The sequence below is a fragment of the Dipodomys ordii genome, unplaced genomic scaffold (assembly GCF_000151885.1).
Source record: "Dipodomys ordii isolate 6190 unplaced genomic scaffold, Dord_2.0 Scaffold25, whole genome shotgun sequence".
Taxonomy (NCBI): Eukaryota; Metazoa; Chordata; class Mammalia; order Rodentia; family Heteromyidae; genus Dipodomys; species Dipodomys ordii.
In genome coordinates, this window is record NW_012267241.1 from 1,164,188 (window position 1) to 1,179,723 (window position 15,536).

Sequence of the window (15,536 nt, forward strand, 5' to 3'; positions counted from 1 at the left end):
AAACAAAGGAGGAGGCTACAATGCTTGATAAGAAATGTACTCATTGTCTTGCCCATGTAATTGTAACCCCTCTGTACAGTATTTTCACAATAAAAAAAGAAAATATCTAGTTTTTGAGGAAAAAAACAAGAAGTCTTTCTTCTGCATACCAGAAACTCACACATCTATATATGAGCTAAAAGCTATGGTACTACTATGATATCTAGTCCCCAAGACACTTGTAACTACTCCATGGATCCTGGAGTTCACTCCTTGTGTATCTCCTTCCCTCACTGAAATAGAGTAGCATACATGATGAGTGGACTATACCAAAAGTGGTGAGGAATGATTTTTCAAGGATGTCTCATAAAAGCTTTCAGTTTGGTGTCAGTCACCATGTTGTAAGGACAATCAAGTGGAGATACTCAGGTACTGAAGAACAGAGGATGCCCAACAATAGCCAGCGTCACCTTGACAGTCATGTAAATGAACCATTTTGGGAGTGAATCTTCAATTTTCAGTTGACATTAGTCCCAAGGAAGTCTGTCTGCAGCCTCTTACGAGATTTTACACTAGAACTTTCTTGCACTGGATTTATGACTAATAGAAATCTTAAGAAATATTAAATTATCACTGATGAAGCCATTATGTTTTGAAATAATTTATTATGCAGCTTTAAATAATACAAAACTACTCAGACAGAGGTACTTGTTCTACTTAGGAGAAATTAAGAATACATAGCAAAAAGAATGCTCACTCTACTGGAGGTACACAGGATACATGACCTTTTGTCCTCATACGTCTTACATTAAAAAAGGAGGGAAGATGGATTTTTTTTGGTCGGTTGTGGGGCCTGAATTCTGGGCCTGGGCGCTGTCCCTCAGCTCTTCAGCTCAAGGGTAGTGTTCTACCACTTGAGCCACAGCACTACTTTTGGCTTATTCTGCTTATGTGGTGCTGAGAAATTGAATCCTGGCCTCATGCTTGCAAGGCAAGCACTCTACCACTTAGACACCTTCCCAGCCCTGGAAAATAAATAAGTAAATAAATAAATATATATATATATATATATGTATATTTTAACAGATTCCAGAATCATAACCCAATAACACAATTATAATAAAAATTTTCTCTGTAGTTTGATGTTCAAGAATATAGAAGAGTTAAGGAGCATCAAAGAGAGAATCACCTTCCCTTCTATTACTGTTTCAAACCTCATCTACACATATTGTACTTTGCTATCAGGACCAAAGAGCCCTTGGCATCACTGGTCAAGGTGTGCACTCTGAGTCATGGACTTCACACACAATTCCATGAAGACTGTCCACCCTGCTAGGTGTCAGTGGCGCACGCCTGTAATCCTAGCTACTCAGGAGGCTGAGATCTGACGATCATGCTTCAAAGCCAACCCAGGCATGAAAGTCCCTGAGACTCTTATCTCCAATAAACCCCCAGAAAACCAGAAGTTGTGCTGTAGCTCAAGTGGTAGAGTGCTCGCCTTGAGCTAAAGAGCTGAGGGACAGCGCCCCAGCCCAGAGTTCAAGCCCCACGGCCAACAAAAACAAAAAGACTGTCCACCCCTAAGTGAGCAGTAGCCAGAGGATGAGAATCAGGTCACCTTCATTGCTGTTTTACCCATAGCATCCAGTATTATATTTGGCATTTTTGAAAGATATTAATATAGAGTAGATAAATAAATTAATGAAGGTATCCCCACTGCTTGTTAGTTTTCTTGCTTTTCCCAAAACTTAGCTTACTGCTTGCCTCCATAGAAATTGATTTTTAAAAAGTACAACAGCAAAGACAAGAGCAGGAAAATGACATGAGATGAATGGTGCTATTTCCGTAAATAGCTGCATTCCAAAGCTTCCCAAATCTAATCATTTAGCTTCATTTCACTGAATTTACTGCAGCTCTTTCTCATAAAAGACAGTCTCCGAAGTTGGTGAAGTGGTAGCACCCTTGAAGGTATGACTGGATGAGAGCTTAAAAGAAATCTTATCCTCTTTCAATCAATCTTTTGAAAGTATTCTTTTTTGATTTATGAAATTCTTCCCTGGGAGATTGCCAGCAGAGGTAAGGCATGACAATCATCATCAACAATAATGATCACGGGAGGTCTGTAAGAAATAAGACTTAGGAAAATGTGAAAAAGAAGAGATAAAAGAGAACTTTTGCAAAAAGAGGAAGTGTTATGATGCCTAAACAAACATGATAAATCATACAGGTTTCTAGGTATTCACACAAAGTAAGATCAAGGGAAGGTATTCTTAGGAGAGGATCACAAAGGCACAATAACTATGTGCAGCCCATCATATAAAATAATATTTATCAAAATGAACTCCAGGAAATGGAAGCAAGAGGGCTTTTATTGTCTTTATTGCTGTTTATGTTTTTTTTCCTTTTGTCTTGTTTGATCATTTATCTGTCTTTGGGAGGGTTAAGGAGGGCACAGAAATGGTGGTACAAAGGGTGAAAAATGCAGCAGTGATGCTCATTAAACACTATGTTGAAATGAATAGTACAAGTTGCAGGGGGAGGAGGGGAAGTCTGGAGGAGAAAAGTTGGGAGAAAATGAAAGAGTGGGGGTAAAACACTTTAAAAAGAAATGTATATGGAACCAACCCAGATGCCCCTCAGTAGATGAATGGATCAAAAAAAATGTGGTATATATACACACTGGAATTTTATGCCTCCATCAGAAAGAATGACACTGCCCTATTTGTTAGGAAATGGAAAGACTTGGAAAAAATTGTATTAAGTAAAGTAAGCCAGGCCCAAAGAAACATAGGTCCCATGGTTTTCCTTATTTGCAATAACTAGAATATGTCTGAGACAAGCAGAAATGGTCAAATAAGTTGATGTTAGGCAAAATGAACCCTGAGATAAGGACTCAAATGGTTTTTCTTTCTTGCTATTGATCCTAACATATTTATAAGATGATTTCCTTGTTGCTTTGTATGTCCCTCCCCCACGGTCTAACCCCTGTTTTCACTCTATTTGATGTTGGTATAATTTGGGGAGGGGAAGGGAAAAAAAGACAAATTGTTTAAATAGGGATACAGGTGGACCCATTGCAACAGTGAGATGTACAAGTCGTTATGTTGAAAAACGAACTTTACAACTTTGGAGCGGGGTGGAGGTGTGGGGAGGATGAGAACTGATGGTAAAGGGAAACAAAGGAGGAGGCAACAATGCTTGATAGTAAATGTACTCATTACCTTGCTCATGTAATTGTAACCCCTCTGTATGGTATTTTCACAATAAAAAAATAAATGAAAAAAAGAAAAAGAAATGTACTCACTCTCTGACTTATGTAGCTGTAACCTCTCTGTACCTCACCTTTTACAATAAACTTAAAAAAATTGTGAGTGGAAACAGAAGGGGAAAACAAGAAGACAAATGTACTCAAAAAAGATATATAGTCTTTTACCTGAGTTACGTAAGTGTAACCCTTCTGTACATAACCTTTACAGTAAAATACATACAGTTTTAAGAAAAGAAGATGCACAAAAAAGCCATGAATTGGCAAAGTTGCTGAAGTTTGGGACCACCCTTCAAATCTGATGAGGCATCCTTGAAGAGGCCAGAGAACTACTCTTCTAAGGCATAAAATACTGTCTACTTTTTAGCCTATCTACCCCCAGCTCTGAAATAATTCTCTGTGATAGGGAGTCAGCTGTAACCATGTGATATAATTATGCTCTTTCTAAAGTCTGTCCTGTGGGTTTGTGGGCATGCACACAAGTGTCTCAGGCACACTACATACCCATGTGGTAGTGTGGGATCTTGCTGATCTTTTACACCCTACTCATTTTTGCTTCTAAGATGATACATCAAAGGTACATTGAGATTTCTGAGTGTGCATTAGCACATGAATCTATGGAAAATAAATTAGCCTAATAAAATCCATTCAAATGATCAAATGTCCTAGAAAGGTAATTTGAAAGAAAAAAAAACCTGCTGGTTTTGCTGAGAGTTTAAATTATCTTTTATTTCTAGTAAATAATAGGCTAGTTTAACATGCTCACTTTACTTATATCATATTAATGAGTTCTATATTTCATTCTCAAATCCTTTCCCTTCTCTTATTAAGCCTTTCTAATAATAATGACAATAACAATAACAGCAATGATCACAGATAACAAAGAGCAAAGATCACTGGAAAGTTTTCTTCCTCCAAAGAGGAATTTTTGAATGGCTGCACTTCTGTGCCTTGAATGCATTATGGTTAATTTCAGATTCCGAGGATGATTAACTCTGACTGGTGGAATAAAAGGCCATGACCAATTATTATTCAGAAAAATCCTGCTGTTTAGCCAAAGAGCGTACAGTGCAATCCAGTCCTTGATGTTCCTGTGATAAACGCTCACATGACAAGGTTATTTGGTGTAGAGCAGCCAGAGTGGTTGCTATGGCAACCTGTTCACAATGCTCATAAATCTGAGGTGTAGTTATCCTTGCTGTGTATGCAAAAAAAAAAAAAAAGGAAAGAAAAAAGAAACCTACAAAGCTAACTCAAGCGGTTTAATTTACAGCACTGCCTGAAAAAAGAAAAAAATAGGGGAATGAATTCTAAGATAATAGACCTCTCCATATTATATTCCTTCACAATACAGGCACTTAGGACTCAAACGCTCTCTTCAAAGCCAAAAAGACTTTTAAGATAATCATTATGGTAGAGAATATAGGTCATCATTAGCACCAGGAGTGACAAAAATAAAAGAGGTGGTTAGAAATCTGAGTTTGCTGGCATCAATTGTTTTCCCTTGGCACAGTTAGCAATGCAAAGAGCTGTTGACAGCACATCAGGACAGGTACATTCGATGGGAACAAATGGCTTTTTTAGTTGCTGCTTCCTGGAAATGATGGGCTGTAAGTCTCAGGGGCCAAAGGTCAAGAAGACAATGATGAAATATCCCCCACAGACCCCATGTCAGATGGTTCAATGTTAAGATCGCTCTGATATGGTGTCTCTGCCTCGTTTTCAGCTCCACTCAAGCCCCATTAGAAATAAGGACAGCTTATTAAACCAGCAGGTAGCAAAGGTTTTCTCATCTCGGGTATAAGCTCCCTTGCCACCTGACTCTTTGACCCCCTGTGGCTTATTTCAACCATTATCAGTTTTCTAAATAAAAATTGGGAAAGAGTTGAACTGTTTGAAGTGGCAATCCTTTACCACTTGGAAATCTGAGAGGGCCATTGCCTCTGCAGTTATCTAGAATGACAGAAACATCTAATGGGTTGATGGTTCCGCTCAAATTAAAACTAATATTTGACATATACTGTCTAACAGTATAAATGGCTCAATTAGTGAGCTTTGATGGACAAATTCAGTATGTGATCATATCCCAGAATATGGGGGCATTCCACCAGAAGGACTGAGTGATCTAAAATCAGAAAGACTGAGAGAAACATATCTCCTCCCCTGAGCTTCGATTCTGTTCTGAAGTAACATTTTACTTCCCCATTAGCCTTTGATAAAAAGTAATTTCAAAAAATAAGGGCTTTCTGTAAAACTATGAAGTGGGCTAACAGGTGTCTTGATCAAGTTCTATTTGATAGCCATGCTTCTAGTTTATTTTGGGGTCACCAAATTTATTTATTAAAACTTGCTCCACCCATCTTTTCAAGAATGTCTAAAACTTCTTGAGATCACTTGTTTTGCTTTTGCTTTTCCATCTCCTTTTAAAAAAACAGGCACCCCTGTGGTTGGAGAAGTTAAACATGAAGCTGTTAGTAGAAAGAAGTTGGTCAGCCTCTTTCCTGAGAGAAAGTTAACAAATTGGACACTTAGAATAGGAGACAGCCTGAAATGGAGTCAGAGGAAGGCTAGGGCTTTGTAAAGAAAGCTTGCTTCTGAGACTATGAGATCCTTAAAGGTATAGGATGTATTTCTCAACATGTATATCCTTATTTTATTGCACAGTTCCTGGGATCTAGAAAGGTCCATGGTTTCCATGGTGATCTGATTCTGAGGACTAACTTCTCTGTGAGAAAAGGGATTGCAATGTGCTCCCAAATGTTCTGATTCAGACCCCAATGGATACATGATTGGATGGATAGGAAGAGAGAAGAAAATGATGGGAGAAGCAATGAGAGAAGAGTTTCTTTCTTCATGTGTTTGATATACTCAGAAGACTCCTCTGTCCCCAAACCACTCATTATTTTAAAATTCCAAAAATCTTGGACAATTCTGAATATGACATTGTTTCTTATTGAATTAAGGTTATTTTTCAACCAAGTACCTTCCAAGGAAAGGTGTGGGATTAGATCCCAATTCATCTCTCCGTTGGGTTTTGCAATGATACACACTGAATGCTAGGCATAAAACCCAAACACACTTCTTTGATCAAGTCATAGCTCACCTACCATCTACACAATAAATCGGGGCTTGCCATGATTGACTTGTTACATGCACAGCAAACAAGCAAGTATTCACGTCTCTATTTATTTAGTCGTTCGTGGGGCTTGAACTCTGGGCTTGGGTGCTGTCCCTGTGTTCTTCAGCTCAAGGTGAGTGCTCTGCCGCTTGAGTCACAGCACCACTTCCAGTTTTCTAGTGGTTTATTGGAGATAAGAGTTTCACGGACTTTCCTGCCCAGGCTGGCAGATCAGATCTCAGCCACCTGAGTAGCTAGGATTACAGGTGTGAGCCACCGGTACCCGGCTTTCGTCTCTATTTAGTAATAAGGATATTCATTCCATTTCATTTCCAGGCACAGGTCTCTGCTCTTTATGTTCAGACCTACATATGCTTCTCATTCTCTGTTAGGATAGCCACAGGGTTTTTCATGGCTATAAGATTACATAGTCCCACTCACCCTCACAAAATGCCCATGAAACACTACCACTGCTTTGTTTATCGACATCGTTTATAGCCCAAGGTTACATTTTCACATGTATGTACATGTACTCAAATCAATCTCGTCCCTTCTATCATTCCTCATGTCCCCCTTCCACCCCTTCTAAAACTTTTACAACAGGTTTCATTGTCACATTTTCAGATTTGCAAAGAATCTATTTTGGCAGTATTCAATGTCTCCATTGTCCTTTGTTTGCCCAATCCCCTTCCACCACTACCCCTGACAAAGAATATTAAATTTTTTTTTATTCTAAAGGTGATGTACAGAAGGGTTATAGTTACATAGGAAAGGTCATGAGTACATTTCTTTTTGAGCAGTGTTACCCCCTCCCTCATTTTCACCCATTTCCCGCCCTTCCTGACTCCCTTTCCCCCAAGTTGTAAAGTTCATCTCCAACATAATGTCTAGTATCACTGTTGCATTTGTCCACCTTTTCTCCCACCATTTCTGTGATTCCCTTCCCTTCCCCAAATTAGAGAAACTTATCCACAAGACAAAGGGTACAGAAATTAAAAAGAAACAGTAACAGCAGGGAACAAGAGTTTTTTTTTTTGTATACTGTTTGCAGTAATTTTTTTCTTTCTTTTTTTGTTCCAAAGAATATTTTCTTTTTCTACCTCACCCTTCTCTGCATGAATAGCTTTCATTGAGTTTTATGTTGTCATCATATATACTTTGAATGTATTACATCATAACGGTTCCCCCTCTTCTCTCTCCCCATTTCCCTTCTTTTCTTCTTAAACATGAACCTAAGTTTATCCATAAAAGTAATTATGTATATGCACTTACATGCATGTTCATGAATGTATATGTCTTTTAGGTCTAGCTTCCCCACATGAACGAATATATATATGAATATATATGTATTCATATATGAATATATATGAATATATATTCATATATGTATACATATATATGTATTCATATAGATATTCATATATATATTTCTTTTTGAGAAATATATATTTATATATTTCTATATATTTCTTTTTGAGCTTGTCTTGTCTCACTGAATATAATGTTGTCCTGTTGTATTTGTTTTTCCTACAAATGACATGATTTTTATTGTATTAGGGCTGTGGATTTTGATGATGATGATTTTTTTTTTAAACGCAGAGTGTTAGCTTTCCCACTGGACCTTAATCTTCTTTAGGGTAGGCACAAAGTTCTGTTTATCTGTTCCCTAATTATTTACAAAAGACATTTAGGATAGCAACAACAACAAAAATCCTGAACAAACTAAGAATAGGTTTCTGGTTTTAAGAAATTACATTCTATGAAAAATAAACTTGATGTCATGTCCAATTTCTGTTATCTATTAAAAATTACATTTGTTGACACTGGCCTCAAATTCTTGTGTATGGGTGTGAGTAGCAGCAAACCCCTTCACACAGGGATTCCCTCAGCTCTAGCTGGCAGATGGATGGCCTTCATTGACATTCATTCTGCATTCTAGACTGAGTTGCCCTCAGTGTTCTTCCCATAGCACCCTACTAGCCCATCATCACACATGAATTACTGTTCCATGAGAACTTTCATCTCTGTTTTTGGTGTAAAACTCTGGGACTTAATTTACTCTGGGTCAAGGTGTATTGCTGAGTGGATGGTAATGGGAGAAGTTAGAGGTGGCATGGTTTGGGAAACTGAATCTGTGTGCTATGGAGCTGTAAACTTAGTTTATAATCACAAAATGCAACACAATACCCCCTTCACTATGCTTGTGTTACAGAATTATTTTGAAGTGTTAAACTTCGTTTAATTCTCATAACAATTCTTTGCTATAGAAGGAAGTGGAAGAAGTTCTAGCGTGGGAGATGTGTGAATCAAGTCCCGTGCTCTTGCGTTTCTCCCATTTCTTTTTTTTTTTTTTTGTGAAAATACTGTACAGAGGGGTTACAATTACATGGGCAAGACAATGAGTACATTTCTTATCAAGCATTGTAGCCTCCTCCTTTGTTTCCTCCCCTTCCCATCCCTTCCAAGCCTTTCCTTCCCCCCACCCAATTCTCCCCCACCCCCCACCAAAGTTGTAAAGTTCGTTTTCAACATGACAACTTGCACTTCTCATTGTTGCAACGGGTCCACCCGTATCCTTATTTAAACAACTTGTTTTTCCCCTTCCCCTCCACAAATTATACCGACATCAAATACAGTGAAAGCAGGGGTTATACTGTGGGTCTCCCATTTCTTTCTACAACTTGCAAAGCTGGAGCTTTGAACTAAAAGTTTGATGAGAAAAGTCCAACATATATACTTGAATGAATAACTAACTGGGCCACTTGCAGAATCAACTGGATTAAAGACACAGGTTTAGAGCCCTGTTTAAACACAAAAATATTAGGGACAATAATATATATGTATAATGTATATACACACATGTATCTTCAGATAAGAAAATCAAAGCCTGAGAGATAAAGTGACTTATTCAAAGTTAGACCAAGATTAGCAGTAGTCCTTCCAACTCATATTTCCAAATTCTGGATCTTCTTCCTGCCAGCCATATGTTATTTCTACTCATATCACACTCCTTTAGTTTTTTTTTTTTTACCCACTCCCAACAGCTTCTCAATTTTGAACTTTCAAATACATGGTGTGAGGAAATCCTCTCTGTGGCCCACAGATAAGAATTGCAGCCTTCCCTGCTGTATTAATTAATGGCCTCATTAATCCACATTTAACTGTTCAATTAAATGTTTAATGTAACGCTTAGAGGTGCCATCAATTACCATGTGAGAATCAACTCTTGGAGATCTGAGCCTGGAAACTGCTACGTACATATGCAAAATTGCTGTCATTCGGACAAACTATGTTATCTCATGGTGCTCTATTCAGCAAAGGTGTGCTACAGCTCTGGCTTAACTCAGGGTGGATTAAATCACTGTGTTGGAGAAGAATAGAATTAAATGCTTTTGCTGTAATGACTCAGATCCTCATAAGTACTACTCATTAATTGTGGGTGCTACATGACATCAATAGGCTTGAGGATGGAAAATACAATATTTTGAATGCTTTCCTCTCCTAGAATTACTGAAAGAGAGAGACAAAGAGAGATATGATCTTAGTGGTTACTGAAAACATATGTCAACTTGACTTCCTTAGCAATGATATTAACTGTGAAGATTAAAACATTTGTGTTTTATCCCCAAGAAAGACAGTTCCACTTCTACTAGATGTAGCTTAACTTGACATAAACACTAGTAAAGCAAATAGTAGTGGAGATGTTCATACCATAGACTAGATCTGGAAGTCATCATTTTGGGAAGTCACCAGAGGCATACCATATGTGGCTTCAGGTCTCATGGCATTGAGTGACCATATATGTCAGGGCTGCGACTATGTCCTGCACAAGATTTTTAAAGTTGATATCTGATCAGTAACTCCGTTGTTGTTCTAAGTGAGGTGGAATGTCTTGCTTTGTACCCAGTGGTTGAGGAATGGTAGAGATTCAGTGATGGAACTCTTTGGAGTGAGGAGGGAAAGAAACACTGCCATCTGGCTCTAGAAGGTCTAGAAGGTCTCTTCCTTCTAGTTTTCTTCTTAAGACTTGAGTTAGTCCGCTCCCTGTCAGGGGAAGTCAGGAGATTGTGAGGTGGAAGGAAGGACCAGCTCCAAACCATAACTCAGTCAGTATGCTCTGTACATCAGCTTTAGAATAACAATAATTAAAAAAACTCAGTATGAAGAAATAAGTCTGTACTGTAGACTGTGTTCAAATGCCTCCATTATGAAGAATTAGATAGGACAAATTGATTTTGCCCTCTGGCTCAGTACTTGGCACTGTTTGATTTCTGGCTGATGTGCACAGGTGTCTTGCTTCTCTCTCAGTGTCAGCTCTGTGCCAACTGTATCTCCCTTGACTTTGGCGTGTTGACTGGCTCTGTTCCCCCACATCTTTCCCTCCATACTTTGTATCTCAGAGTTGGTCTCAGATATCCTTCTGCTTTTTTTTCTTGGAGAAAGGGACCATTGTCTGAGTGTGAAGCACCATGGCTTGCAGAGGTTTGCCAGAAAAGTCATGTCTAAATAGCCCACCTTGAGGTTAAGGTGTACTTGCTAAGGTCTTTTAAGCAGGGAATCTAGGGGATCAAATCTAATCTGTAGATCATTCATTCATTCATTTATTCATTCATCTCTGATTGAGCAGGTGCCCTGTACCTGAGAATCTGTTTCTGTAATGCACTCTCATCCCAGAGAGCTGATGAAGGAGGCTGAGATCATGAACCAGCTTGTGAAGTGTACGTTTCCCTGCTATGCCTCATCTGTACTGACCACACAGTCTCCCAGCCAGCTGAGGAAGAAGGTCTAGACATGCAGATTGCTCAGGGCAACCAGACTTCAGAGCTTGGAAAACATCCTTGGGTCTGTGACCCACTGCTATTACATACCATTGTTTCCTCCAATAAATTGTTTCCATTAAAATATCAACAACATCAGAGGTTTTATGATAGAACTTGATTATTCTGCTGTCAGAAGATAAATTTGTGGCCTCCTAAAATTCCCATCAAAATCCTGAGCTACTAATGCTACCATATTTGGAGATGGAGACTTTAAGTTGGGGATTAAAGTTATATGAAGCTATACAAATGAGTCTTAATCTGATAGGGCTGATAAACCAATAAGAAAAGGAATGCACAACATGATCTTGCAGAGAGGAAACCCTATGTGAAGACAAACTGAGAAGTCAGCCACCTGAATGAAAAGGAAAGAGGCCTCACGAGAAATAAACCCTGCCAGTATCTTGATCTTAGACTTCAAGATTACAAAACTGTGAGCAAATGTGTTTTTGTTATTTAAGCCATCCAGTCCATGGTACTTTGTATAGTATCCTAAGTTAACTAATAGTCCTGTAATGATACTGAAGTCACTATTCATAATAAGTATCTGTTTTTAAGGAGCAAAGAATTAAAGGTGGACCTTTCCTAGTAATACGCAACAAGATTGGTGAACAAGCCGCAGACAGCAGTCTGTGAAATGGCTCATGCCTAGGATCAGAAGCTAAACGTCAGTGCAGGACAGTTAAGTCATGCTGTATTTTCACCATTCTGGATTTATGTAGGAAATGTAAGTTCCCTGTCACTAACAAGCTGTGGAAATACTTCCCAGTGGCTCAGATTCCTCACTTGTAAAACAAAGATAGCAGATAGGAGTGTCATGGTAGAGACTTGTGAATTCTTGCAAGGTCTTTATGAGTCCTAAGACAGAATGTCTTTTATGATTCTTTTCCTTCTAGGCTCCTACGTAGATAGTTCAGTGCTGACAAGATCTATTGGGCCATTTGCCAGATAAACACACAAATGGTATAACTATCTAGAAGCAGCCCACTTGCAATAAACCTGATTGGGGAAAGAAATGGACAATTAATTTCAGGCAAACAATAAAAATGTAGGAAAATTAAAGATGTAGAGAAACTAATAATGACAGCGATGAGGGCTGGCTCTGCCTTTATTAGTGTCTTTTGTGTTCTTTTATGAAATGCCTATTATCAGGGAACTGGCTGATTATTCTCTCATAATTACTTCATACAGAATAATTAAATAAAATGCAGACAATAATCTTTTATAGACAATTACAAAAAGAAACATTTTTGTGGGAGGAAAGGAAGGGAGGGGTGTTGAATAAGAGTCTGAATGTGATTCTCATTCCTGAGCTTTTGTGGGAGCACCCCTGCTAAAACCTCCACAGGCATTGTCAGCCTTTGTCTTGGGTGTCAAGGGGGTTTTGCTGAAGGGGATTTGGATTGCTAGTAGGCTGGGACAGGTAGACAGATTTTATAAGGTAACTGTAAGTCCATATTCACTCCAAAGCCTTATTCTTAGTCTCTGGCCATCTAGGGATACCGAAGCCTTTTAAGAGTGGATTTGAAGCCAGATAGGTTCAGCACCAATTCCCTAAAAACAATAACCTGAGAATCTGTCCTGATATTCCTTACCCCTTACCCCATGACATCTATTCCCAAAATATCTTCAAAATCATATTAAGCCTTCTCTCACTCTCTTTTCTCTCCCTCAAAATAACCTCAGTATAAGGATTCCTGCTAAAATTCTCAAATGCAAAATTATTTCTTCATTCTATAACCAGTGTGATCTTTGAACAATAGAAGATAGGCCAGTCATTTTTGTATTTAAAACCTGATAGAGATGGTTATTATCAGAATGAAATGCACTGAGCTTTTGGCTGGACTACAAAGTTCTGTCATTTTCACTATTCTCCTGACCACAGCCACCAGCTTTAGTCTCCTGCCATTTCCTTTCTGACTGTAAGCATCTTAAGCCTAAGGCCATAATACATAATCTCCTTTGACTTTTTTTCTTAGGTAATTGCTATATGTCTTTAAATTTATTAGTGAGGACAAGGATTTCTGTTTTAATAGCCTGAAATGTCTATGTTATTTATTTGGGGAGGGGACATAAAATGTAAATATATAAGAAATATTTAAGCCAGGCACTCTGGCTCTGGCCTGTGATCCTAGTTGAGAGGGGAAGAACAAAAAATGGTTGATTTAGAGCCAATGAAAATCAATCAATGGCTGTTATCCTGGCTATGGGGGAAGTATAAATGGCTGAGTGTGCAAGTAGGATTGCAGACTAGCCTGGCCTGGATACAAAGCAAAACCTTAGCTCAAAAAAAAAACCAGTGAATGAAAGGACTGGAGGTATAGCTTAAGTGATAGAACACCTGTCTAAAAAGCAAGAGTCTCTGAGTTCACTCAGTACCGGCAAATCTGAGTAACAAACAAATGAAAATAAAACAAGATAGAAAAAAAGAAATCCATAAGCCAACATTGATATGAATTTGAAAAAATCTATTAAGAACATTCTGAGAGAACGAAGCTTTCTTAAAGCAAAATGCCAACCAATAAACGGTGAAAGAATTGATGGAATTGGTAAATGACCAGTTGGCAACCATTTATAATAATAACTAACTCTGGTAAAAAATTTCAATGGGAATTAAAATTAGTAGTCATAATGGGATAATTAAAGAGGTCTTAAAGTATCTCCATATGAAATACTTAAGTGCAAGGTGGAAAAATGTAGTCAAAATGTCTGGAAAATACCACCTTCATCAAGTGGCCAAAGCATAATCAATGGGAATGGGACCAGTTAACACTGACATCACCTGAGATAATGTCTAAGAGAAGAAGGATTGTTACTTCTGGGATATTTCTACCCTCAAGGTCAAAGCTGGGTCTAATCAGGAGGAATCTATAGAATAACTCAAGTTAAAGAATAGTCTACAAGGTGACTGCTTAATAATTGAGGAAGCCACCAAGAAAAAGACACTAAAGGATAGAAAGAAAGGGCAATTCCACATCTAAGTGTAGCTCCCAATTCTGGATTAGTCACTTTTGCTATAAATGACATCACTGGCCCATGAGAAGTCCTTTGATTGGAGCTGGCATAAACAGTATGCTAGACACACAATTCTAGCAACTTTCTGGTAAATCTGAATTTGTTTCAGATCTTATTAAGATTTTTTCTTTTCCTAAACTTCCATACTTCAACTCTTGGTAGCAAAAAGCGAGTCATAACTTGAATTATAGCTGATTGTGATATGTCTACAAATGATGATTACACAGTTGCCTTGGATCTGTGGACCTTTGGGGTTGTAGACAACTCTAGCAAACTATGACCTCTAACTATGAACAGGAAGAAAAGCAAAAAGACAATGCTGAGAGTGCAGCTCTGTCACTTGGCTCTTAGTATGAAACTCTAATTTGCAAATCCCTCCCAAGGAATAGTAGCATAATCGGAACCTTCTAACTCTAAACATAATTTTGCCAGTTGTCTTCCTGTGTGGTTGGCAGAGTGTGGGTGGCAGCCAATAGAAGAAAAACCTGAAAAGTGGGGAAAAATAGATCAAATGGAAAAATCCCAAGTCTTATAATAATGTATATTCTTTCTCCCCTTCCCATGATTCCACCAAACAGAATAATGGTAGGAAATAAAAACACAAAAATAAAAAATATCACGTACCCCTAGGAAACTTCCCAACTTCTTCTATGCCAAACAACAGCCAAAGCCACGGATGTGGCATTTCACCCACATGGCCTTCTTGTCAATGGACTCCAGCTGAATCTCCACGTCTGGTATATTTATGAGACTCTGGCAAAGTGCTTAGAACTAGAGGCAACTCTAAACCCTGCCTAGCTGGGAAATGTGGCTGACATGTCAAAGGCTGGGTCACCCATTGGGCTCTTGTGCAGACTCAAGAGCTCATCATCTGAACAGCTCAGACTCTGGGCTGCAAATCCTCTTTTTCGAGGCCTTCCACACTGACCCCAGGAATGGACCTTACTTCCTGAAGAGTCCAGAATGGCTTTAGCCAAGTATAACATAAGATCATAAAAAAGCCAGACTTCCTGGGTTCAAGTTCTGACTCCAGTACTCGGTTTTGTGAACATGCACGTGTAGATTTCTTACCTCCTTTCTGCATAGAGATATTACTCCAAAAACTGAGGGTAAGAATGGGGCATACTTGTTGGGATCACTTATGAGGATTAAGTGCTATGAGTGCAAAACCTCCCATGCTTCTGGACTGGAAAGATCAGAATCATGAGAATGGCGATACTTCCCAAGGCTATCTACAAATTCAATGCGATACCTATCAATATTCCATCCTCATTCTTCAAGGAAATAGAAGAGGCAATCCAAAAATTCATATGGAACAATAAAAGACACCGAATAGCTAAAA

General features: G+C 38.5%; 1 protein-coding gene across 1 annotated transcript in view; it reads right to left on the reverse strand.

Moving 5' to 3' along the window:
• The window catches only part of Slc14a2 (solute carrier family 14 (urea transporter), member 2), a 407,135-nt gene that overhangs the window by 220,451 nt on the left and 171,148 nt on the right, over positions 1-15,536 (reverse strand). The window lies entirely within an intron of this gene.